This window comes from Panthera pardus, unplaced genomic scaffold (assembly GCF_024362965.1).
Source record: "Panthera pardus isolate Hobbes unplaced genomic scaffold, ASM2436296v1 HiC_scaffold_16, whole genome shotgun sequence".
NCBI classification, from domain to species: Eukaryota; Metazoa; Chordata; class Mammalia; order Carnivora; family Felidae; genus Panthera; species Panthera pardus.
This window is the reverse complement of record NW_026526721.1, coordinates 50390405-50417245: the sequence shown is the minus strand read 5'-3', so window position 1 is coordinate 50417245 and position 26841 is coordinate 50390405. Positions and strand designations below refer to the sequence as shown.

At 33.7% G+C, this 26841-nt stretch overlaps 1 pseudogene; it reads right to left on the bottom strand.

Moving 5' to 3' along the window:
- Positions 1 to 504: 504 nt before the first annotated feature.
- On the bottom strand, positions 505 to 2684 carry LOC128777366 (tigger transposable element-derived protein 1-like; annotated as a pseudogene).
- Positions 2685 to 26841: the final 24157 nt, after the last annotated feature.

The following is a 26841-nucleotide window of genomic DNA, read 5'->3' as shown; positions in this document are numbered from 1 at the left end:
AAAGAAGAATGTATAATGGTCATGAAAGACAACCCATGGGGATACACATAAATGGAATTTTGCACTAGCAGATGAGGACAAGAGGCAGGAAAAAAGAGGGTTACATACAAAAGTTAAAATGGATCATAGATTTGATTATAAGTGGTATTTAGAGGGAAATGGGTATGCGGCATGAGGAAGGGTCATAGATCTGGGAATATAGCGCCCTGTTTTGAAAAGCCAATTTTAAGTCTAATTCTAGCCAGGTATGTGTGAGCATAAGAAATAGGACAGTGGTACAGGCATATGTTGGAGATATTGCTGGTTGGTCCAGGCCACCACAATGAAGTGAATATCACAGTAAAGAGAATCAAATGATTTTTTTGTTTTCTAATGCATATAAAAGTTAGGTTTATAGTATAGTCTATTACAAAACACTGTGCAAAAACACTGTCTAAAATATGTATATGTGTGCAAAACACTGTCTAAAATATGTATATGCCTTAATTTTAAAATATTTTATTGCTAAAAAAAATGCCAAGAATTATGTGAACTATCAGTGAGTTGTAGTCTTTTTGTTGATGGAGGTCTTGCCTTGATGTGGATGGCAGCTGACTGACCACAGTGGTGGTTGCTGAAGGCGAGAGTGGCTGTGGCAATTTCTGAAAGTAAAGCAACAATGAAGTTTGCCACATCAATCGACTCTACTTATCATGAATGATTTCTCTGTAGCATGTGATACTGTTTGAGAGTATTTTACCCACAGTAGAACTTCTTTCAAAATTGGAGTCAATCCCCTCAAACCCTGATGCTGTTTTATCACTGGAATTTACATAATATGTTAAACCCTTTGTTGTCATTTCAAAAGCCTTCCCAGCATCTTTACCAAGAGTAGATTCCATCTCAGAAAATCACTTTCCTTGCTCATCCATAAGAAATATCTCCTCATCCATTAAAGTTGTAGCACAAGATTGCAGAAATCCAGTCCCATGTTTAGACTCCACTTCTAATTCTAGTTCTCTTGTTATTTTCACCACATCTACAGTTAATTCCTCCACTGAAGTTTTGCACCCCGCAAAGTCATCCTTAAGGCTTGGAGTCAACTTCTTCCAAATTCCTGTCATGTTGATATTTGACCCCTTCTTAATGGCATCTAGAATGGTAAATTCTTTGGGGCACCTGGGTAGCTCAGTTGGTTGAGCGTCCGACTTCGGCTCAGGTCATGATTTCACAGCTCATGAGTTCAAGCCTCACGTCGGGCTCTGTGCTGACAGCTCAGAGCCTGGAGCCTGCTTCGGATTCTGTGTCTCCCTCTGTCTCTGCCCCTAACCCACTCGCATTATGTCTCTGTCTCTCCCCAAAATAAATAAACATTAAAAATAATTTAGAATGATAAGTTCTCTCCCGGTTTTCAATTTACTTTGCCAGATCCATCAGATGAATCACTATCTATGGCACCTATAGCCTTATAAAATGTGTTTCTTAAATAATAAGACTTGAAAGACAAAATTACTCATTGATCCATGGGCTGCAGAATAGATGTTGTATTGGCAGGAATGAAAACAACATTTATCTCATTGTACATCTCCATCAGAGCTCTTGGGTGACCAGTGCATTATCAATGAGCAGTAATATTTTGAAAAGAATTTTTTTTTATTCCTGATGAGTCAGTGTCAACAGTTAAAATATTCAGTAAACCATGTTGTCAAAAGGTGTGCTGTTATCCAGACTCTGTTGTCCCCTTTCTAGAGCACAAGCAGAGTAAATTTATCATAATTCTTAGGAGCCCTAGGATTTTTGGAGTGGTAAATGAGCATTGGCTACCATCTAAAGTCACCAGCTGCATAAGCCGCTAAGAAGAGAGTCAGCTTGTCTTTTGAAACTTTGAAGCCAGGAATTGGTGGCATCTTCTTCCAATAGAAAACTGTTTAAATCCATTGAAAATCTTTTCCTTAGTGTAGCCAGCTTCATTTATTTCCTAGCTAGATCTTTTGGATTACTTGCTGCAGCTTCTATGTCACCACTTAGTGTTTCACCTTGCGCTTTTATGCTATGTAGTAAGATTCTTTCTTTCTTTAGGTAAAGTTTTTATTTAAATTCCAGTTAGTTAAGATACAGTGTGATATTAGTTTTGGGTGTACAGTAGAGTGGTTCATTGTTTCCATACAACACCCTGTGTTCATCACAACAAGTGCACTCCTTAATCCCCATCACCTATTTCACACATCCTTCCACCAGCCTCCCCTCTGGTAACTATCAGTTTGTTCTCTATAGTTAAGAGTCTATGTATTTATTTAAACCTCATGAACCAACCTCTTTCAGCTTCCAACTTCTATTCTGCAGCTTCCTCACTGCATTCAGCCTTCATAGAATTGAAAAGACTTAGAGCCTTATTCTGGATTAGGCTCTGGTTTAAGGGAATGTTGTGGCTGGTTTGATCTTCTATCGGACCACTAAAACTTTCTCCCTATCAGCAATAAGGCCATTTCACTTTCTTATCAGTTGTGTGTTCACCGGGGTAGCACTTTTAATTTTCTTCAAGAATTCTTCTTTTGTATTCATAACTTGACCATTTGGCACAAAAGACCTAGTGTTTGGCCTACTAGCTTTTGACATGCCTTCCTTACTAAGCTTTATCTTTTCTAGCTCTTGATTTAAACTGAGAGACATCCACACTTTCTTTCACTTGAACACTCAAAGAACATTGTACAGTTGTTAACAGACCCATTTTCAATATTGTTGTATCTTAGACAATAGGGAGACCCAAGGAGAGAGAGAGAGAGATCGAGGACAGCCAGCTGGAGGAGCAGTCAAACTTACGTATCATTTATTGATTAAGTTCACCATCTTATATTGGCACAGTTTGTGGTGCCTCAAAACAATTACAATAGTAACATCAAAGATCACTGATCACAGATCACCATAACAAATAGAGTAATAATGACAAATTTGAAATATGGTAAGAATTACCAAAATGTAAGTCCATGTGACTTGCATGGACTAAGCAAATCTGTTGGAAAAATGGCACCAATGGACTTGCTTGATGCAGTGTTGCTGCAGACCTTCAGTTTCTAAAAAGAAAGAAAGAAAGAAAGAAAGAAAGAAAGAAAGAAAGAAAGAAAGAAAGAAAGAAAAGGCAATATCTGCGAAGTGCATTAAAATGAAAAAAGAAGTTCAGTATAATGAGGTATGCCTGTATATCAATAGATTGTTTTGCTTACATTTTGTTGAAACTCAGACTGTTTCACTCTCTCAAACTTGATATTGCCGGGGCTATGTGTTTTTGTAGTCAGTGCTAGCATTGTGTTTTAATTTTATAATTAGAACCTTATGGGTTGCCTGGGTAGCTCAGTTTGTTGAACATCCGACACTTGATCTCAGCTCAGGTCATGATGTCACAGTTTGTGGGTTCAAGCCCTGCATCTGGCTCTGCACTGACAGTGTGGAGCTCACTTGGGATTCTCTCTCTCTCTCTCTCTCTCTCTCTCTCTCTGTCCCTCCTCTGCTCATGCTCTCTCTCTCTCTCAAAATAAATAAACTTTAAAAAAAAAAAAAGAACCTTGACAAAAATATTTGCTTTGGTTGATATCTCCTACTCAATTTTCAAGATCCAATTCAAATGCTGCCTTCTTTGTAAAATTGCCCCTGCCTCTTCTTTTACAGAGTTATGGGTTTACTGTTTGATGGTTTTATGCCATTCTATTTACTTTCTTAATATTTATCTCTCCCACAGGAGTATTATCTTCCTGAAGATAAGATATGTATCAAATGTCTCTTTAAATGTCTAGTGCCTAGAATAGGGTCTAATAATTACTGAATAAATGTTTGCTGAATTAATAAAGACATAAATGAATGAAACTTAGCCACAATATAGCATAGATAATGATGGAGTCAAAAAAAAACGCAACACAATTTATTTCCATTTACTCTTTCCTTCCTGGTTTTAAATATTAGTAGTCACAAGGGTGAATAATAGTACATGATATAAATCAAAGCATGATGAACCTATCTAATGTATGTTCAACATACACATGTAAATCACTATACATGTGCATATGTTTATGTATTTAGAAAATTTCAACACCTGTTAGTTATTGTGTAAACAATGTCACTCACCGTTGTAGAATTTGCAACCTATCATAATTGTTCAAGTCAACCATATAATCGAAGTGAGGGAATTCAGCAGAGACATATAAATATTTCTGTACTGGAAAAATAGTTATGCTTGTACTAGTCTATAGGTGCATTAATACAGGATTCTGAACACTGAATTTTTTTAAATAGAAGAAGCAAAAATGATGTTAATTCACATGAACACATTAAAAGTTTTTAAATGATTATTAATGTCTTGTTAACAGGCATAGTGTTGTCTACATTACCTGATGGTGTGGGGCAGAGTATCCTGGGATGCCTCCCCAATACTTTCATCAAAGAGCAGATTATTGTTATGCAATCCATCGTATTTTGCATATGTAGGGAGCCCATGCCTTTGATCCTGTGATAGATATACATTCTAGCATGGGCAGTTTGGAACATGCAGCCCCTCCCTTTCAGCCTTATAGATGTGATAATAAATCCTACTGAGCTTTCTGCAGGGTCTGTCATCCCTATGCACTGTTAAAAGTAAATCCGTCTCAGTGACAGGAGACGTGAATCTCACAGAACCAGACCATCGTTAACATTTCTAAAATGCTTTAGGCTCCTTTGAGATAAAAGAAATGTTATAAATTTTGTTATGATTATCTTTTTTTTCTTTGAGAGAGAGATTGTTATTCATAGAATATACTTTTTTTCTCCTCCCGGAAAATATTTGTCATGTTGATGCATTTTCCAGTCTCTGCCAATGAAGAAAAATGTTTGCATCTCTTTCTCCACAAACTGTGGGTGGGAAGAGACTTCAAATTGAATTAAGAACACATCAGTGAGCTCCAAATAAATGATTCAGCCTGAAGGCTGAAGTGTTACCTTTTATTCTATGGCCTATAATTGACACAAAGTGTGTGTAGAGTAATTCATAAAACATAGACTATCCAATAGTGGAATATTTTATTATAATGAAGGATCATTATTTTTTACAGTCAAAAAGAAGCTCCAACACCCTGATCATTAAGCAACATTACATATTTTCAGTTGAAGAGTAAGATTATGGGCTGAGAGCCCATTTTAATCAGATTTAATAAGTTAATATTTATTGTTTTCTGAATTCAAAGAGACTGAAAACTTCTCATAATGAATTTTGTTTTATATTTGTTCTAACTTAGACTTGTCAAGAGTAAGAAATCGTGCCCTATCTTCCAGAAAATTATTAAATGTTGTACATTTAGAGAGGAGAACACTATAAATGATCTAATCCAACAAAAAAAAAACCTTAATGGTAATAATAATAGTTATACATACTACCTATAATGTACAGGACTCAGCTTGCAAAACTACTATAGTGCAATCAAGCCTGCAAGTCTTCCAGAACAGTAATACTGTTAATGATTCAAGGTACTTCTCATTATAAAGGATTGTAATAATCTTAGCAAAAAAATTATTTAATATAAACAGTGTTGAAATCTTAAGGAATGAAAATAGATGAATACAAAACAATACTTGATTCTGGATATATAAGCAGCTGGCGTGATTTTCTATCTATCATTTCATACTAGTTAAGGTTTTATTAGGAAAAGTGCACAATGGGGTTAAAGAATTTATTTTGGGTATTTTTTGTTGTTTTAATAATTAATATTATAAATAAAGTAAATATGATCAAGATATTATTTAAGGGGGTGTCTGCATGGCTCAGTTGGTTAAGCATCTGACTGTTGATTTTGGCTCAGGTCATGATCTCAAGGTTCATGAGTTTGAGCCCTGCTGACAAAGTAGAGCCTGCTTGGGATTCTCTCTCTGCCCCTCCCTCTCTACTCTCTCTCTCTCTCTCTCTCAAAATAAATAAATAAACTTTAAAAAAAAGATATTATTTCAGAATATAGCCTGTCTTTCATCCTTAGTTGTGTTAAATTTTAACCTATATAGGTTTTGTTTATCACAGAAACAATTAATTGCCATTCTAAAGGCAGAGAAATTCTGGATAGAAGAAAAGGTTATCTTTGTGTTGCCATAAATAAAATTCAAAACAACATAAAAATAGGGGACTAAAGCATGTTTTCACCTCTATAACTTGTCTACGTCATCATATTTCTGGTTCTCATAATTCCTTCTACAACTCACATTTTTCACTTACCCAAGTTATGATTCGTTGGTTGAAACTCATATATTTTACAATGACATTATTTGTCTAACATGTGAGACTTTGGGTGAGCTATGCCTTCAGACTTGAGATTACTCTTGTTTCAAGCATCCCTGTCCTCTAGGTTCGTTTCAGCTCTAAAATTCCATGAGACTACAGTGTCACTATGCGTAGAAAGAATTTTGAATTAGATTTTAATTGAACTGGTTGAAGGATAGACTCATGCCAACAATAATGATGATAATAAGTATTTGCATATATATGCAATATACATATATATTTATAGTATTTATCATATATAAATTTATATGTGTGTATATATATATATATAATATACATAAATCTGCTCTGTGTAGGTTGCTATACACAGACATCTCACATCTATGTACTATATACATTCATATATATATTCCAAATGATCCACTTAAATAGTTTTGGGAACTTTCTGTAAATGAGATTTCATGTTTTATTGTAAAACTGATTTGGCGGGAAGGGGAGAACGTATGGTTGTAGAAATACTGGGCACTAATCTGCCCAACAGAACACTGGAAAAGCTCTGATCTCTAAGCCCTAGGAAGCATGGTTGGTGGAGGTGAGAAGTAGAAAAGAAAACAGGATTAATTGAAGGTTTATATATACATGGGAAAACTGTATATGCTTGTATGACACTTCCATCATGTTACCCTTACATTGTCTCTATAACCATCCTTATGTTACACCTCTCCACTCTATCCCCAATCAATACCTAGAAAATAGGGATTATTTCCTGGACTCTACACCCAGAAAAACACTAGCCTTTTTCTCTAAAGAAATTAAATAAGATTTGTAATTCTTGAAATAATTAAGCCCCTTTTTTATTCAAATGATATCTGTAGCATAGCAATTTAACAGGATGCTAGAAAACAATAAATGGCTTCAAATATATATCTTCAAAAAAAGATATATATTTTAACCTAAAATCCTTTATCTTCCCAAAGCATAAATAAATGTCCAGAAAAAAAAAAGTTTACAATTGTACAAAGTTGTGAAAAAGTGACTTACCCTGACTTTTATTTGGAAATTCTTTGAAGTTGTACTTCAATGAGATAAATTTGGAAATCAAGAAAGAGGGAGACATGGGTTTTAGGAATGATGTATATAATGCAGGGTGGCCAAGATGTTGTGTCTAAAATGAAAGCTCTGGAACAGACCTAGAGAGCAACCTACACAGTATAGGAAGATGTGATCAGTGGAAGAAAAGCAGCTTGAGAGACAAAAAAAAAAAAAAAAAAAAAAAAAAAGAATCTATAGTATGTTTAACAGCTTTAAAATTTGAGGATGTGGCAATGGCAAATAATGCCAAAAAACAAGATTTTAAAACTCTATGAAAAATAAATAACAGAGATCATGACTCAGTGATTTTCTGTGATCTTAGTGAAATGCTCTATTTAGTGGCCATTTTCATGAATTTAGAACATGTATTGTTTTGCTGCGATTGTCATAACAAATTATCACAGTCCGGATAGCTTAAACAACTGAGAGTTGTTAAGAAATTGTGCCCTATCTTCAAGAAAATTACAAAATGTTGTAGATTTAGAGAGGAGAACACTAAAAACCGAGAGAACACTATGATCTAATCCAACACAGTTATAATCTCACAGTACTGGATGCTGAAGTCCAAGACTAAGATGTTGGCAGGGTTACTTCCTTCTGAGGTCTCTCTCCTTGGCTTGGTCTTTTTGCTGTGTCTTTACAGGATCTTTCGTGTGTGCATGTACATCCCTTGTGTCTCTTTGTGTGTCCAAATTTCTCCTTCTTAAAGGCACACCAGTCAGGCTGGATTAGGACCCATCTTCATGGCTTTGTTTTTAAAATAATCACCTCTTTCAAAGACTATCTTCAAATACAGTCACATTCTGAGGTACTGGGGGTTAAGGCTTTGACATATGTATTTTAGGAGGAATAAAATTCAATACAGTAGGAACTTTTTGGTAAATAAAATGTAATCCTCACACATTAATGCAAATTAACAGTTTTAAGATTTTAAGTCATTTTTTGGTCAAAACTTAGAAGATACTTTTGTGTTTCCTCGAATAGAATTATACTCTTAAAAATAGGAAATCACAAGATATTACATAAGTGATGAAAATAATGATGATATTCAATAATGCAAAAGTAATAGAAAACAAAATGTATACTAGCAGATGCTGAATAAAAGAGAGATAGGATAAGTTTAAACATTGTTTTGATATTGGAGAGTAAATGGAATATTTCTGTGGTTGATGAATCAATAAATAAAATACACTATTTTACCTGGAGTTTGAGATAACCTTTTGAAAAAATAAAAAAAAAATTAATATGACAGACTAGCTGGAGTAAGATTGAGAAAATGAAAATATAGGGTAGGCTATTTATTTATATCAAAAACACTTCTGAACGTTTTGATACATTACTGTGTAACTGTGATAAATATAGCAAACAGTACTTACTATTGTTAGCATTTCATTATTATATAATATATGGGTATGGTTTACTCTGGGAATATATTAATACTTTTAATTCTATCATCCATCATTTTGGATTTAAAGTGCATTAGGCTTTTAATAGACATAGGTTTAGTTGTCTTTTTTTTCTTTAAATGTTTATTTTTGGGAGAGAGAGAGAGAGAGCAAGCAGGTGAGGGGCAGAGAGAGGGGGACAGAGGATCTCAAGCAGGCTCTGAGCTGTCAGCACAGAGCCCGATGTGGGACTCGAATTCACAAACTGTGCGATCATTATCTGAACCAAAGTCAGCTGCTCAACCGACTAAGCCACCCAGTCACCCAGTTTAGCTGTCTTAGAAATGAATCAAAGTTTCCAAAAAGAAAAGGAAATATGATGTTTAAATGAAAAACAAAATAAATATATAAAATAGTGTTTTGGTTTCTCTTGGTACACTTAAAAACTTGGCTTACATGATTATTTCCTATTAAAATATAAGGAAAAGTGGCAAATATTTCACAGCATAATTAAACATATTTTATTATAGTGCTTATTTATTTGTTTTATTTTAAATCCAGTGTAGTTAACATCCGCTGTTATATTAGTTTCGGGTGTACAATTAAGTGACTCAACAATTCTACACATCACCTGGTGCTCATCACTGTAAGTGTATTCTTAATACCCATCACCTATTTCACCCATCTGCCCACCCACCTCCCTCTGGTAACCATCAGTTTGTTCTTTATAGTGCTTAATTTTTTGTTAAAAAAATATGATGACTAGCTTGCTATCATGAGCAATCTTTAGTTTTTAAAATATTTTTCTCTTAGTATTTAATTTCTACTATGTTATTTCTTTATCCTCTTGAAATCCTTAATAGTTTAAAATTTTTATCAACTACTTAAGTCTTAAATTTCTCCAAATATTGATTTCACATTTTATAAATTACCTAAGCCTTTAATTCATAGGTTATCATATTCTGGTTATATAATATCTGACATAAAGTAGTTTAGTAAGGAATAAAAAGCATAAATCATTTATAGTATATATATATACATATATACATATACGCATGTATGTATATACATGTGTATACATATACATGTATACATACATACATATATGTGTGTATGTATATATGTATATGTATACATATATGTGTGTGTGTGTGTGTATATATATATATATATATATATATATATATATATAATCTGTTAGAGATATTCATTTAATTCAGTGGTCAAAGTTATGAAAAGTTCATTCATAATAACCACATTTCAAGTTGATTAAGCCCAGTCCCTCCTAACTACTCATAGTCACATCAAGCTGATTGTCTTATTTTGTGTCATTTGCAAATTTATGAACATTCTTATGATTGAAAAAGAATTTTCAGATTCATTTTTTCATTCATTTCTTTGTGTTAATCTCCTTCATGATTCTTTGTGTTTCTTTGTTATAAAAATACAGCAGTTACCAACAATCCATCTGTAAAAGAGCAGGTTAATTTGAGGATCACTACACTATCAACAGAAGCACTGACTCCCCCTTGTTATAAAATAAATGTTGCCAAGGCACCTGGGGAGCTCAGACAGTTAAGCCTTGGACTCTTGGTTTCAGCTCAGGTCATGATCTCACAGTTCATGAGTTCAAGCCCAGCATCGGGCTCTGTGTTGTCAGCTTGGGATTCTGTCTCCTTTTCTCTCTGCCTCTCCCCTGCCTGCACTCTCTCTCAAAATAAATAAACATTTAAAAAAATAAATAAGTTTTACCCTTTCTTTAACAAAGTAACGGATTAAATTTTTGTTTTAACATACAAATGTATAGTATACTCCAAATCCATTAAATTTTCACTGATTTAAGCCAAAACTCATCCTAAAGTTCCTGGCAAACCCCTCACACAGTTTTCATCATTTAATTTCTCCTTTGCATTATGTCCTAGCCCCTCACCTCTGCAACAGGCTTGTACTTTTCCTCTTTCCTGTCTCTTTCACTCATGAAACTTCCTTGTTACTGTTCACTCTTATTCCTCAGAGAACTTTAAGTCATACCAGCCACCGCTCTATTTCAAAATTAATTACTAGAGGAATTTGAAGATAAAAATGCAAAAAAAGAGGGGGGAAGGAAGACAAAAGAAGATGAGAAAGAAAGATAAGAGGGGAGAGGGAGAACTAAAACAAAAGTGTAAAAGAAGAAGAGAAAAGTTAAGAGAGAGAGAGAGGGAGGAGATTATAGGAGACTGAGAGAAAGTCTCCAGTTGTTGAAAGGAGTTTCTTTTCACCTCAAGGACACTACAGATTCACCATCAACAAAACTATCATGTAAGAAAGGATTTTTGAGCTTCGTATGGTATGGTCATGAATGCAGTCCTAGTGACAACTAAAAAATGTACAGTTTCCATAAAACAAACATCTATCTCTTATTATTATTATCTCTTCAATTAAACATTACTGGTAAGTCAAAAATTTGAGTACATTTCCGAAATAGCATAATAGAAGGCATTAAATTTTGTGTTGTCAGGTTAGAAAGATAACTTCAGATTGCAACAAGTAGAAGATTGCTGTGGGACAATCAAGCACAGGCCAAGTATTAAAGGTCATTTTCAGGGGCAAGAAAAAGCCACCTCATAATGTGAGGCTATTTGCATTAGGATACATTTATTCGCAGCTATTGAATTATCCATCCCATTATATTACTTTTAGTAATTTAGATTCACTGGAGCAAAGAAAGAGTTAGATTGACAATGGTAGCAGCCCAAAAGAGATGATTGTTTCAGTTTCCCATTTTCAGGCTTCACTTCTGATAAAGAGAAGGAATTATAATGAAAATTCAACAGTTGATCATGATAGCAATTTCCTTAGTGTCTCAATTTCCTCACCTAAATGTTGTATTTTGGTTCAAAAGAATAGAGGATGACAGACATTTTTATATTGGCATTTTATTTTATTTAATTACTACTTCTTTCAGCTTAAAAATACATTTTTGTATTCACCAGGGCTTTCACAATTTAAATTATGGATTATGGAAACAATTGGAAGCAAACTTGATTGTCTTAACTCATCTTGATCTTCATGGTCATAATATAAGATGGTTCTATGCACTTAAAAAAATGGGGCTCCTGGGTGGCTCTGTCAGTTGAGCCTCAGACTCTTGATTTCAGCTCAGGTCATGATCAGCCCAGGTGATGAGATGGAGGCCCGCATCAAGCTCTGCGCTGGGCGTGGCGCCTGCTTAAGATTCTCTCTCTTCCTCTCTCTCTCTCTCTCTCTCTCTCTGCTCTTCCCCCATTCGCACACACACTCTCTCTCAAAAAAACAAAACAAAACAAAAAACGCATGAACCCAGTTTCTTAGAAGGCCTCTAGGCTTCCATCTACACATTAAATGAACTGATGTATTTGAAAGGAAACTTTTTTTCCTAAGGAAAATTTTTAGATACTAAGACATAGGATTGTAATATGGACAATAGCTGATTTAGGGTAGTTGGAAACATTGTTAAAAACAGAAGTCACTCCTTGTGTCAGCCTAAGTAAAGGCCCTTCTACACACACACACACACACACACACACACACACACACACATTTTATTTATAATTTTATATAGTTTATAATTATACAATAGGTATATTTTATTAATATATGTAGTAATACATATTTATTATACGTATTAGGTATTGGAAAAGAATGCATTAATTTGAAAGGAAAGTCTAAGAGAAATTTTATTTTTATTAATTTTTTTTTCAAGTTTTTATTTAAATTCCAGTCAGCGTACAGTACAATATTAGTTTCTGGAGTAGAATTTAGTGATTCATCACTTACATATAACACCCAGTGCTCATCACAAGTGCCCTCTCTGAGGGAAAGTTTTAGATATTGAAACATAGGCTTTGTAATTGTGAAAAATAGCTAAGATTTAGGGTAATGAAGTTAGTAGCATTATTAAATACAAGAAGTGAGAAACATTGTTAAATACAAGAATTGCTGCTTGGATTGACCTAAGAAGTAAAGGCCCTGCTCCCTATCTATATATCTATCTACACACAAATGTATGTTTATGGTTTATAATTATAAAATTGATATATTTTGTAATAGTAATACATATTTATGTGTACATATATAAATATGCTATATTTATACTGTTAGTATTTTATATATGCTGATATACCTTTCAGATAATAACATCACTGTATTTTTCCTTTCCAGTAGTTAGAGCAATGTTGTTTTTTTGTCTTTGCTTATCTCCTCCATATGTCTTGGTACTTCCACATATTCACACTAATTCCATTAGTACCATTCCCACGGAAAGTGATAAATATGTTGGAAAATGACCACTTCTGAAAAAAATAAAAATAAAATTTTTGTAATATTTTTAACATTATGCCTAAAAACACTGCAAGTGAACACCATATTTAAGTGTAACGGGATTGTCACTTGGTCATGTTCCTTGGAGCAAAACTATGAGAGGAATTCCTGGAAGTAAGGAACACAGAGGTTTAACTTAAAAAAATATGTGCCAACAGAAACAAGGATCAGCTGTCTGATTTTCCTGTTTTGTCACCAAAGGATGATTGGGCAAAGGCCATAGGTATGAGTCGATTAATAATAACCCTCCAAGCTAAGCCTAAACAGAGATCTCGCAAATGACAATGTACATTTTGATCATCTGTCTATTTTGTTAATACTGGACATGGTGCCACAGCCAAGAACTGGAAATGACGTTGCCTTCAGTAAAGTGGGTTAGGTTAAGTGCATCCACAGAATGACATTTAGTAGCATGAGGAATTTCGGCTCCTATATAAAAATTAGCGGTTTGATAGCTATTAAATTCTATTCATGATTGATTATTAAATGTATTTCCATAAAATTCTCTGGTTTCACGAAGATTTATAGGTATTAAGATATGTTTAAGCCAGGAAACCTTTCTACTCAGTCACATAATCTCTGTGTAAGGATTCAGAGGGAGTATACACAGAAATGGGAAATAAAACATTCTTAACAGATGGGCAAGTGCTCTGCTATCACTTCCATAGAGGTGATAGGCCTGTTCTGTTCTGTTCTCTAGGGACTATTTTTTCTCCCCAAAGCCACATTGTTATCACTAATATAAAAGCTCTTAATACCCCTGGTCTTTGAAACATAAGGACTGAGAGAAAGCAACATAGACGGACTGTCTCAATAACCCTGGTTCTGAATGCTTATCCAGAAGTAGTAATGTAAGGGCTCAGGAGAGGATGAAACATGGGGTGATGAGCGGGAGTGTAGCCAAGCTCTTTCCCTCCATTACATGTACATGTCCCCAAAATGTAACTATCTGGTTAGATTTAACTACCTGCAACTGACACCATTGATAGGTGAGTTTACTCACTATGACCCTATGAAATTGAATTGTTCAAGCAATAATTCCACAATGGGGAAATATCAGAATCATCGCAAGAACATGTCAAGGATGTCTTTGTCTTTACTAATGCATAATCTTGATTTGGAAGTGATAGACAATGCAATTAGATGCAAAAACATTGGAATGAAAAGGTAAAATTATCTCTATTGACAGACATTAGTTGTAAATATTTTTAAAACCTAAACAGAATCAGTGAAAAAACTACCACAATCAGTATGAAAATTTAGTTAGGTAAGCAGTATGTCAAATAGTGAAATCGTGAGTCTTTACATTAAAAAAAAATAATTCGTAAAAATATAAATGAAGAAAAGTAGTCATTCCATCAAACTCAGAAACCACTTTCAAAATGAATTGACTGATAATAATACAAGAAAACTATAAAATATTGTTTAAAGAAACTGAAATAAACTGGACCAGATATAAAACATATGCTGCTCAACATATCACCTAACTTATAAAGATCACACAATCCCAATAAAACAGTGTCATTAGTTTTTGCTTGTTTGTTGTATTTTGTCTGTTCATTTGGTTCTGAGCTAAATACTTTGGAAGATGAGTACTTATAGCCAGGGTGATGGTGGAGGGAAAAAAAAAAAAGGAGAAAGACAGAGAGAGAGAGGGTAGTGATGAAAGTGTTAAAGCTGCCAAACCAAGGGGGAAAAAACTGCAAAATACGTTACAAAGAAAAGATTATTGTGCATAATATATAAAAATTTTGAAAAAAGCCCATCAAACCAAGATAAAAATGGACAAACTGAACTCTAAACAGGAAAAAAAAAGAAATAATCTTTAAACATGAAAATATGGTCAACATCATTCAAAGTAAGAGAAATTCAAATTTAAACTAAAGTATTTCCTATGTGTCTGTACGGCAAAACTCCCACAGTGTGACAACTTACCCTATTGGCATACAATCCAACAGAGACTGTATGTTTGGTGATATCCAGCAATATTTCATGTTAATTTTCCTTTGACCTAGAATAACCAGCTTGGGGACCTATCCCAACTCAAAGTAAGAAATAACATATGCAAAACCTCTATATAGTGCACTATTGTTAACAGCAGAAGACTGGAAGAAACTCAAAAGCCCATTGAGAAAGCACTGACTTAATAAATTATGGTCTATCTATACCATAAAATTAATGGAGAAGCTTTCATAGCATAGTAATAGTATGGTGTTATGAATATATATGTAGATAGATAGATAGATAGATAATGAGTAAACTCAACAACAATCTGCAGAATATTTTAGTAGTATGCTAAGTATGCATAAGAGGGGTATAAAACATATGTGTATATATGTGTATGTTTCTGTGCGTAAATATATTCATTTGCTTATTTGCTTATATGTTCAAAGGAAGAAATTAAAGGGGTTTCTGGCTAGCTCAGTCGGTAGAGCATGCAACTCTTGTTTGGGGACTGTAAATTCGAGTCCCATCTTGGGTGTTGAAATTACTTAAAAATAAAATTTTAAAAAAAGGTTAAAGCCAAAAACTAATAAAAGTGTTTGCATATAGAGGATGAAGGGAACAGCAGTAAGTGGACATGTATGGATGCCAGATGTCTTTGAATATAACCTGATTTATATTTTAGGCTTTGCCATTTTTGTAATATTTACCTAAATTTTATTTTATTTTATTTTATTTTATTTTATTTTATTTTATTTGTTTTTTTTTTTTCTTTTCGGGGGGGGGGGAGGAAGAGAGAGAGAGAGAGAGAGAGAGAGAGAGAGAGAGAATCCCAAGCAGGCTCCACGCCAGCAGTGCTGAGCCCACTGTGGGACTTGAACTCATGAACTGAACTGCGAGATCATGAGCTGAAACCTAGAATTAAAACCTAGAGTTGGACCAACTGAGCCACTCAGGCGCCCCACCTAAATTTTATATATATTTATATAACTAAAATCAATAAAGAGAAAAAAGCCTTCTCTAAAATTAGCAAAATTCAAATAGAAATAGAAGATCTTAATTATACATAAAGTTGGTGACATAATCACAAAGAGGAGGAATATCTTGTATGTATATAACTCTACAGACCTTTTTAAATAAATCCTAATGACAAGTACTGCCCAAACGGCATTTATCCATCTCTTTTTTTTGGTGGTAAAATTGCTATTTGAAATTATTATATTCTTGTTGAATATAAAAAGCAAGTAATTATATCATTGTAATTAGAATAAAGATATTCCATGAAAGCAGAGATACAAATATAAAATTAAGCTAAGTAAAAAACACTTGATCTTCATTTTCATTTGGAAATCAGAATACAAACTTATAATTTTCTGTCTAAATTGAGCAGACGGTATTCCATATTACCTTTATTAAAAATTGCATGTATGTGTGTCATGTGCAACTTATGTCAACTTAACTTATGTTAAGAGGAGTACTAAAGAACATATTTAATATGCGTAATGAATTATTTCCCAATAAGACTCTCTCTTATTTTCCTTCTCCATGTTTCAGGTTTTCTTGCAGATTTTCCTTCAAAATCATCACACTTTTATGGTCTTCCCCCGTCAATTTTTTGTTGTGTTGTTCCTCACTTCCACAAGTCTGTAGACTCACTCCAACAGAATGCCGAAAGAGTGCCCTTTGGTTCTTTCCATTCAGTGAGCCAAAGTGAACTCATTGTCTCCTTTCTACCCACAGGCCCTCTCTTTCTATGGCATCTGTCTCAGATAACTGCATCACCATCTTGCCACTAAAACATATTCTTTTACATTTCCTTGCTTCCAAATGAAATCAGTTTGAAAATCCTCTCTCTGTAATCTTCTCCATTTTCATAGCAACTTGACTAAAGCTGTTCCCTTCATTCTTGCTTCACTGTTTCACTTTGCCCCAAACTCTCCCCCTCCTACTAACTGTAATTCATTTCATACTCTGTGGCCATGTTAGTATTTTCAAAGTACCACTCTACTGTATCATTCCTTTCCCAAAATTCTGCAATATAATACTGAAGAATGCATACAAACTCCTTTTCTTGGTGTTTCAAATTAGCCACAGCCTGGCTTCAAGCTATCTTGGGTGAGGACACTGTTTATATCCTATACATATGGAAACCTCCTTACTTGCAAAACTATTTCTTGATTGAGTGTCTAACTTTTTCCTGTTTCCAGAGCATAGTATGGGAATACAAGAACACCTAGCCCTGGGAAGTCAAGGGATGCAAGCTGAGCCAAGAGAACTACAGGGAAGAGTTTGTATTTCATGATTAAGTGTGGAGTTCCCCACCCCACTTACGGAGATCAATAACAAACAAGCATGATGCCCCAGGGGCTGATTGCCACCATTTTGTAGCCATGAAGGAGGTCCACTTGAGGAAAAGACTAGCATCCTGAAAAGAGCAACACTGAGAAATATAACACTAAATTCCTCTGGCTGAAGACTGCTTACTTCTTGATTCTTTGTTATATGTAAATTATGGTTTATCCATGCTGCAGGTAAATTCTCTGCTTCATGTATTCCTGCCTTTTCTCCAGGTTTTTCTATCGCTTTAAATTGCCCTCTGTCTACTTCAGGATGTCTCAGCTCTATTTATTCAAAGCTGTGCTTTTGTTGATCCTCCAGGTAGAATCCCTTCCTTCATTAGATTCCTATAACATTTACAGGGCCAAAACTATTATGTGTATTCATCCTCTTCTAGTATATAGTATATAGATACCTAGTACTATATATAGTATGTATACATACTATATATGGATATAGCATATCTTAAAACAGGGTCTGTATCTAATTCCCCCCCACACTCCCAGATTTCCTGACAAAATGACTGTTTCATGTAGTTGCTCAAGAACTCACAGATTTTCTCCTAAATGAATGCATAATTTAGTCAGTTATTTGGCTAATCAGAGTAGGTCAGGAAACTAGGATTGGACCATTTATTTATTTGATGTAAAACCCTTTATCACATGTGTATTCTAGGGTGTTTTCCTATATTCTACCTCTCTTCCTTGTTGCAAACATTCACCCTGTTCTTTCTCCATTTTAAAGATCTTCAGTATATTCTAACCTTTTGCATTATTCTTCCAAAAACCTGGCTGCAGTCTTACACTCTCCTATTTTACAAAATTGAATAGCATATGGGAGATGGAGGAATTTGAGCTTCTCTTTATGAACTGCTGCCTGGGCAATATTTAATGATGTTCATTAACAAAATACCATAGTGTCTGTGTCTTTGCATTGGAAAGACCATTTTTCTCCATTAGACTCTGAGCAGTAAGGGCTTTTCCTTCAAAATAACTACTTTAAAGCAGTTTCTCAAGCCATAGAGTACAGAAAACAGCTAAAAGAGGCTGCTGTTCCAGTAGAAAAAAGGGTAGTGACCAAAAAGGACAGAAATGATTATGAATGTTCAGTTTAGAATAAGAGGTATAGCATTATAGCTTCACTCTACAAAGAAAAGAAAAAAAAAAAGAGAAAAAAGAAAAGTATGTTGGCTAAAAGACTCAGAAGACTTTACATGGATCCAGTTATATTTTAGCCCAAAGTCTTACCCTGGTACAGAAAGAGGGAACAAATTTCAACACGAGACCCAGAGAAGACAGAACTGGCTAATTGGGAATATTATTTTAGCCACTTCAGGAAAGGACTGTCACCATTTTCTTGGTTAACAATTGAATCCATTTCATTGTATAATGAGATTAAAATATATAAATACATTAACATAAAAATAACCACAATTTTTTTTTTCTCTCTCTACCAATCCTCCTCCCTGGTCCAAAGAAAATGCTGTAATTACCAATCTGCCTGACCAACTCAACCATTTCTATTCCCATCTCATCCCCCTGTAAGAACTGTCAAAACTTTTATGATGATGTATAGTAAACAAAAAAAGCATAGGATTTAGGAAAAGGAACAAATGATCTCATAAGAAGAGATACTTAATCTACATAATAAAGATATGAAGGAGAGAATAAAATCTAACAGTCTGGGACAGACAAGAAGTTTCATTTGTTTTGTGTCAGGGATGAGTTGGTGAGTGAGAGACACAGCATAGAATGAATACAAGTTAAACAGAATAGAAAGGAGGATAGAAGAGATTATCAGCTAGTCAGGAATATTGAATTGGATTTTCTTTAATAAATGATAAAATGTGGATGTAAGCAATGATTTCTTGTTTCTTTTTCAATAGATTTTACTTTTTCAGAGCAATTTTAGATTCAAAGCAAAATTGGATGGAAAGAATATGGAGTTCCCATTTACCTCTTGCCCCCACATATGCACAGTCTCCCCCACTTACAATCAATGAACATACATAGTTGACATTAGGATTCACTTTTGGTGTTGTACATACTATGGGTTTCAACAAATGTATAATGACATGTATCCACCATTACAGGATCATAGCAGAATGGTTTCACCATCCTAAAATCTTCTATCTCTATTTATCTCTCCCTACCCCCCAACAACTTGCAACCACTAATCTTTTCATTCTCAGCAATGAAATTTTACCTGGCCACATTTTGCATATTCTAAAACCCGGATAACACTGTAGAATCACACCATATAACCACATGGTCCATGGCTTTTGTAGCACTAAAGTAACATGTTTGCAATGTAGATGAAATAGTATATACTTTTTTGTTGAAAAATGGAAGTTATACTATTTTCAATAATTTTTTGTTTTAGAAATAAAATTATGTGTCAATCACCTTCAAATACTGCCAAATAAACATACTAGGATTTGATTTGTTTTACTGGGATAGAGAGAATAATGGCCATCTAAAAATATTTATGTCTTAATACCCCAGAATTTGTGAATATGTTACCTTATGTGACAAAAGGGACTTTGTAGATGGGATATAGGTTAAGAACCTTGAAATAGGTATATAATCCTGGATTATCAAGGATGGTCCCATCTACTTATAAGTCCTTAAAAATCTTCCTCAGTTGCAGAGACAGATGTGACACAGTATAGTCAGAGATTGTGATGCTGCTGTCTTTGAAAGAGCCAAGAAATGTAGGCAGCCTCTAAGCTAGAAAGGCAAGGAAATAGATTCTTCCCTAAAGCCGCCAAAAAGGAGTGTGACCTTGCCACTGTAGTGATTTTAGCCCAATGTGATCTGTGTTGAATATTTGCCCTACAGAACAGTGAGATAATATATGTTTATTGTTTTCATCCACTAAGTTTGTGACAGTTTGTTAGAAGATCAACACATCTACTTTCTAAGCAAAGGTCACAAATACACAAAACCAGATATACAATAGTCTTAGAGAATTCTCTGTAAATGAATTAGGTTAGTAGTTAATTTTTTCCCCATGTAATCAGATGAGTAACTCCCATGAGCATACCCAAACTTTGACTATTAGGTTGCTGTATTGTGAGTTATGAGCATTTTGGGTATACTAATGATAACATAACTTCTATTATATTTATGTGGTGTTTCATTCTCTTAGGATACTCTATTTGAGAAAAATTATGAAGTTAATTCAAAATGGCAGTCAGAAATGAACTCTTTTGGTTGAATTATATTTAGTTGTTTTGGTCTTGATGTTGAAAACTGACTTAGATTAAATTGACTTTTTGTATTAGATAATATACAAACTGATGGAAAGATAAAAAAAAAAAAACCAATGGAAGTTGGTGAAGAATTAATCTTGAAAACTATATTGGTAAAATCTAAGCTAAATTTGAAGCAATTTATTGTTGAAAATTGGGTGATATCTCATTTAAGAAATATTTTTTAGAAACAGTCACACTAATTCTTGTTGTTTTTGATATAGAAAAAATTCTCTATAACAACCCAAACAATAATATAGAAAAGAAATGGATGTTAGTTAGGGAGTTTTATCTTTTCCAAAATACCATATTCATGAGGAGATACAATAAGGAGAATATTCTCATGCTCTCATGCTCATATGTTCTCAAAAGATGAAGGTCCATTTTCAATAGATTCAGGAGAATTAACAGAGATCCACAGTTGAATAAAAGTTCCCAAGAGTTAGTTTCCCTGTGTAGAGAAGAATATCCACTGCTAAATTTCCATGCATCTCTATAAAAAATACTGGAAGCAAAAAAAAAAAAAAAAAAAAAAAAGAAAGAAAGAAAAGAAAAAAGAAATACTGGAAGTTACAGGATGTCAGTTACTTCACATTCGGATATTTGTTTTAAAATTTGTCCAACAAAGAACAGAAAGTAAAAAGGACAAAAATTCAGATAAAAATTGGAAGAGGAAAAAAATGTGATTTTTCACTCGGGTAGCATTTATTGATATTGTGCTAACATTCAAAAAAGGAAGTTCAAAGAGGACCTGAGACCTCTCTCAGGTCCAAGAAAGACTGCCTACCCTCTGTGCATTTTTTCTTTTTTCTTTTTTCTGTGATACTTGTTTATGCCTAAAGTCTTCTATAAGTTGCTCTTTTTTGAATTTGCTCTTCATTTCTTTACAATTTATCATCCATCTTTACCACTGTCTTAGTCTTTCTACTTATGTTGGTGCACATTTATGATTCGTAATTTTCTCCCTTCAATTTATTTCTTCTCCTATAGTTCACATATTTCCCCCAACACATTGACTTATCTTCACCTTGTACATTAACGTATGATGACTTTATTGTTGACAAGAAACATGTAATAACATTATGAATCATTCTAGAATAAAGTTTTTTTTATTATTTTTTAATGCTTGTTTATTTTTGAGAGAGAGAGAGAATGAGCAGGAGAGGTGCAGAGAGAGAGGGGGACAGAAGATCCAGAGGGGGACAGGCTCTACCCTGACAGCAGAGAGCCAGATGGCCAGATGTGAGGCTCGAACTCACCAACCATGAGCCGAGGTCAGATGTTCAACTGACTGAGCCATCCAGACTCCCCTAGAATGAAGGTTTTTACTCATTAGCAAAGAAAAAATTACAAGTGCAAAAAATCCAACATATTTTTTTTTGCTAAAAGAATTATGAGTGTGAGTAATTAAAAACAAAAGCAACCCAAAGGAGGAAAACAGCCTGCTGTATCTTTCCATGAAAGTGATATTATGTATTTATTAAATTAGAGAATTGAGAAAGCTATATGAGTTGTCTAAACTAAACTGGTTTATCAAAGTATTTCAGGTTAATATATATATTAGAATATGATTTATGTTTCTGAGCTTAGGTTAAATTTTCAGATTAAGTAATTCATAGCTTTTAAACAAGTAGACAAATCCCTAATTTGCCTTAATGTGCTTGATTTTGAAGACAGTAAAAATGTACATTTTTTTCCACAGCCATGATTCATTTCTACTGTACTTATTTAAATTCAGTTCATTACAAATTTATTTTCTGTTAGAGAATCTTTCAAAGACAGAAATCAATCAAATGCTTGGTTACAAGCATACTCTAAACCACTTTTAAGGAATAAGTTATTCACACTTAAATTTACTTTGTTAAGTAATCATTCTACCTGTGTAAATAGAATTTTCTTCAAACTATAATTCAGTCTTGGCATTTTTAATATTTTCATGGATTTTTTTTTGTAAAGATCCATTATGTATCTCATTGTGTCATGTGCACAGTATGCTAGCTTGTAAAACTGCTATGGATGCTAATGGCATAGAAGATATGAATTTGGCCTTGCCAAGCTGTAACATTTACTGTGATTTCTGAGTTTACATTTTTATAACAATACTTAAACATATTTACCATATCTTATGATTATTTAAAAGAAAGCCATAGAATGTTTGCAAATTAAGTGTGAAGATTCACAGATAATAATTTTCATAATAAAAACCTTATATGGGGAAGGATACATGGAAATTGTTTTGCAATCCTGTATAGTTAAAAATAGCATAATCATGGGTGAGTAATAGTGGATATTATTATAAGAATTTATATCTAAAACTACCTTGGTATGTCACCTCTATACTAAACATCAGGAGGAAAATTAAGCGATCGGATTTGTAAGTTTTGGATTTGCTCAGGAGAAGGAACACTGCTTGTATTCACACCGTGTTCTCATTTATCTTATTGCATTTGACTATGGGGCATGCTCTCTATTATCCACTTTGCTTTATGCTTTCTAGCACACATGCTCTAGTCCTGTACATTGAGCATTTCTTCCCAAATTGACTTCATTTTCCTTTTAAAATGACATTGCATATTAGACCTGCCAATTTTTTAGAATATTCTGCCACAAAAGAACATGTAAGTTTTGCTAGCAGTGGATCTTATACTAATTCATTATTTGACAGATTTTCTAACAGAGGAACTGAGAAGGAAAAATATATGAGAATGTAAGATTTAGTACCAAATACTGCACTTTCAAGAGCTGATCTGACAGGTTAGGGGAAGACTCATAAGCATCCATAAATTAGCAGTTTTATTTATGAATTAGCATTGACTCAGTATCATGTAATTAAATAGGTCACCTTTACATTGTGTGTGCAATACATGTCACTGAATACACATCTTAAGGGCAGTTTCTTTAAGTGTCATAAAATGGAAGGTTGCCCTGAGTGTCTTAATTTTTAAAGGCGGTAATCCCACCGGTATGAGTGCTGATGAGAAAAATACACATTTCATACCTCCAGAATTTTTAGGAAAGCAGTTGCTGAATTTAACACTTCATTAGTCACCTCATACATCACAGGCTCATTATTACTTTTTCTTTCCAGATCAAGAAGGATTTCCATAGCAAGTGAAAAAAGGCATGAAAGAATATCAGGGATTTGTGGCACACATGAAAGGAAAATGTGCAAAAAGGGAGAAGGAAAGAGAAATAAACAGGATGGAAGCAACACTTCAAATGACACAGTGATAATGACTATTAACATTGTGAGAAGGTACCAGTCAGCCAGCCATCTGCTCCAGACAGGCAGCACAGCAAACAAGGTTAAAGGAAATGAAATGCTTAGGAATTGCTTGATTTTCATTACAAGCCTCTTTAATTCACATAACCTTTGTTCAAAGGAGATGGGGTACACACAAACTAAAATATTGTATGGGAAATGGTTCAAGAACCTACCAAGATCCCATCTGATAGTCCTAGGAAAGTGTCTGTCTACACCTTCAGGAAAACCAGAGTGAGTCACAGCATTATAGTCTGCTTTTTCTTTTCTTTTCTTTTCTTTTTTCTTTTTTCTTTTCTTTTCTTTTCTTTTCTTTTCTTTTCTTTTCTTTTTCCTTTTCTTTTTCTTCTTTCTTTTCTTTTCTCTTTTCTTTTTCTTTTTCTTTTTCTTTTCTTCTTCCCTTCCCTTCCCTTCCCTTCCCTTCCCATCCCTTCCCTTCCCTTCCCTTCCCCCCCTTCCCCCCTCCTCTTTATTTTTCTTTTCCCATTTTGTGAAGAATGTGAGATCTGGGAACTATTTCTTGACTTCCTAATGTCTAAAGGAATAAGATTCTGTTCATTTATAATCAAAGTGTCTTAACAGAGTACTGGTAATCACTAAATAAGCCTGGAGTAAGTGGAAGAACCTTCTCAACTTTCCTCCTCAGAAGGTTTCCTGGGACTTGGTAGCATTTTCCTGAAGTGTTTTCTGATTTAAAGACCATCATTTCTGCTCTTGGCTTTTAGGCTTTCTTGCCTCAGAATCTATTCCCTTATTCTAATCTGTTCCTACAGATTTCCATCTTCTCTGACCTGTAATTATCTGATTCCCAAGCCATTTACTTGTTCTGACTGGGATAAAGCCTGCTTTTGACTAACAGAGCCAAACATTGGCCGATGTACTGCATTTCTAAATGCCATTTACTTTCAGTCTCTCCACAAAAGTCTTCTAGCAAATCACCAAACCTGATTTTCTGAGGGTGGGCATTTTGATAGCCCAGACAGTTATTTATAAGTGTGTTGTTTAATTTCCAATTATTTTTTGATTTACTCTCCTCTCTCTTCAAAATTTATATATATTTCAATTCCATTACTCTGTTTGATTTCTATTCATTTAAATTTGATAAACTGTAGTTATGGTCCAGAATATAGTCTCTAACAGTGGCTATTCCATATGTACTTGTAATTAATGTATATTCTGCTGTTGTCAGGTGGAATATTTTATGAATATCAAGTAGGTTAAGTTGGTTGATGGTGTGGTACAGTCATCTATATCATTAATGATCTTCAGCTCCCTTGTTCTGTCACTACGAAGATAAATGTCAATGTCTCTTACTACAATTATTTTTCAGATCAGTTTTATTTCATGTATTGTAAAGATATTTACCCCTGACAACATTACTTTTTAGGAAATCTACATTTCAAGTATTAAGTGGCTACTTCAGGTTATTTTAAATAGTTCTTACATATGTTTTTTCATCCTTTTTATTTTTAATGTGTTGTTATATTTATATAAATATATATAAGTTGTATAATATTTACATTTAGAGTAACAGCATATAAATATATGAGCATAACAATATATAAACAGCATATACTTGAATCTAACTTTTTAATCTTTTTAGTCTTTTAATTGGTGTGTGTAGCTTGTTCAGATTTAATGTGGTATCTAAACTGACTGGATTAAAATACATCAACTTACTAGTTCTTTTCTATTTATGGATTTTTATTTATTTTTTCTTCTTGTTTTGCCACATCATAGTGTAATCAAGCACTTTTTATTATTTCATTTTACTTCTACTATTGGTTTATTTAAACCCTCTCAAAAAACTGCTTTAGTGGTTGCCTTAGAGTTTAAATTTTATCTACTTATTTCGTAGGTTGTTTTATTTTATTTTATTTTATTTTTGACTGATGAATGTCTGCTTATCGGCATAGGGTCCTACAGGACTAAGACCACTTCCTCCCCACCCACTTCCCTGAATCAGAATCAGGTAATCAGAATCTAGTTTTAAATAATATTATACCACCATACTATAACAAAAAAAAATACATTTCTACTATTTTTATATTAGATAATCAGTTATTTCTTAGAACAACTAAGAATTTAGAATTAATGAATTTTATTTGGAGTGTATTTAGCTCAATTCCTCTTGATCCTCAGACCTCAGAATGACAATTTTCTGAGTAATGAACAGTTCTTTGTCTCTGACCCGGGAGTCTTCTACTATATCCATGAAATTGTGGCAAGTGAATTTGCAACTAGAGTAAAATCTCAAGCCTTTCATAGTTTATTAAATATATCTGTACATCTTCCTTCTCACCAATAATCTTCCCCTCAATTTCATACTGTTTCATCCTCCCTGGACACTGGTTCCTGTCTCCTTACCTAAGTGAGGCCACCATTCTCTACTTGGTTTTTCCCTATTCTGCATTGTGGTTCAGAAACTGCCCAAGGAAAGAAGCTGCAGTGATTGTAGGGTTGATTTCTTGTTTCTTATCTCTAGGGCTGACCCCTGAACTGCTTGTTGTCTTGGGTCTGAAAATCATTGTTTTGTTTCATTTTATGCACTTCTCTAGTTTTGGTTTGTTTGTTTTTAAGGTCAAGAGGACATCTGGTAACCATTACTTCTTCATGTCTGGCTATCATTTGTTGTTTATTTGTTAGTTTGTTTGCTTTTACAGTTTAGTTTTCTTTTCTAAATTGAATTATTTTGTTTAGGTTAAATTAGTATTTTCGTTCTTGAAATTGTATTCTTTACACCTGTGGTTGGCTTTCTGAGTTATCCCAGGAAAATATCCTAGAAAAATGTTCTTTGACTTTCTTATCTTTAGATATATGTAAATAAATATAATGCATATACTTATATATAGATATAATATATATAAATAAATACAATATAAATAAATAAACAAATAAATAAATAAATTCAAACTTTATGTCCACTTGCCTGCTCTTGACTTTTGCATTATTTTATTTAGCATGTGCTTTAAATGTTTGAAGATATTCCAAATATTATTTTGTATGGTTGACATTT